This window comes from Arachis ipaensis, chromosome B10, assembly GCF_000816755.2.
Source record: "Arachis ipaensis cultivar K30076 chromosome B10, Araip1.1, whole genome shotgun sequence".
Taxonomy (NCBI): Eukaryota; Viridiplantae; Streptophyta; class Magnoliopsida; order Fabales; family Fabaceae; genus Arachis; species Arachis ipaensis.
Genome location: NC_029794.2, coordinates 131,856,440 through 131,857,992, shown reverse-complemented (window position 1 = coordinate 131,857,992; position 1,553 = coordinate 131,856,440).

The window sequence follows — 1,553 nt, the reverse complement described above, 5'->3', positions numbered from 1 at the left end:
AAAAGAGAATACACCTCTCTCTAAATACAGGAGAAAACCTTTCAAAGAAAAAACTCTCTATGTAACTCAATGTTACTATAGAGATATATAATTGATTGAAATAAATTAAGAAAAAACTTAATTTATTAGTGAGTCTCTACCATCCGTCAATTAGAAGTATATAATTCTTCTCTTTTTTAACCATTAGAATTCTATGATTATAAACTAGGATTGTTTATTATCTTTCATTTTATTTAGCTATTATTTATTTATTTTTTTAAAATTAGCTTTACTACTTTTCACGTTAAAAATCCCAAATTACCATTTTTCTAACCCTAATATCAACATCCCTCCCCCGAATCTCAACCCTCTTTTTATAGATTTCACCATCGCCTTCACCAACACCACCACCGTCACCAATCGTAAACCCCACATTCTTTCTTCCGCTTCAAGCTATGGTGGATGGCTCAGAAGATGAGAGACAAAGGAAGAGATATTCTATTGGAAACTCAGTGCCTTCTCGTTGAGACAAGGACGGTTCCCACCTCTAATTCAATGACGGTGACAAGAGTAGCCAGATCGTCTACATCGTCTTCCTCCCTCTCATTGAACGAAGCTTCAGAGCATGTCTTTAAGCAATGACCGCGACGAACTCGAGCTTTGCATCGAGATCGGCGATTCCAACACAAAGGTGTCATCGTTTAGCCACGCGCTCTTCATCAACGCTGGCACCGACCCCTTCGCCACCATCCACAACACATTCAAAGCCGTAAAGAATCGTAAATTTCTTCGGGTGATACACGTGGGACGCTTGCTTTTTATCAAGAGGTAATGCAGGAAGACGTGGAGAACAGGATTCAGTTCCTAGCGGCAGGTAGTGTGCCGCCAAAGTTCTCTTTGTCTTCGAAGGTGGGATTTATGGTTGGTGGTGGTGGTGTTAGTGAAAGAGGTGGTGAAATTCATAAAATGAATAAAAGAAGGGTTGAGATTTAAAAAAGGAGTGTTGAAGTTAGAATTAAGAAGAGAATAATTTAAAATTTTTAAGCAATTTTTTAATATTTAAATAATTTTTTCATACGAAATGGGTAAAAATAATAATTTTTTTTTATAAATAAATTTATCAGCATTTAAAATTTTCATGAGTAGAAATTATAGTTTACTCCATATTAAAACTCCTTTTTAATATCGTCCTTTTTAATTATCGAAAAACAACTTTGACATTAGCTCCACTTTTTTTCCCCGACAAATAACATTAACTCTATTACTTAAATACTTCAAATATTCAAGTGCGGCTCACACTAATTAATAAGCTGGCCACATCAGGGCTACACATTCATTACTCCTTACAAATATAATGCAAATATGATCATTTTATTTTTAAGTTATCAGTACAATTATATTTAATGTTAAATTATTTAAGAATCCCCGACAATAACTCTATTACTTAAATACTTCAAATATTCAAGTGCGGCTCACACTAATTAATAAGCTGGCCACATCAGGGCTACACATTCATTACTCCTTACAAATATAATGCAAATATGATCATTTTATTTTTAAGTTTTAAGTTATCA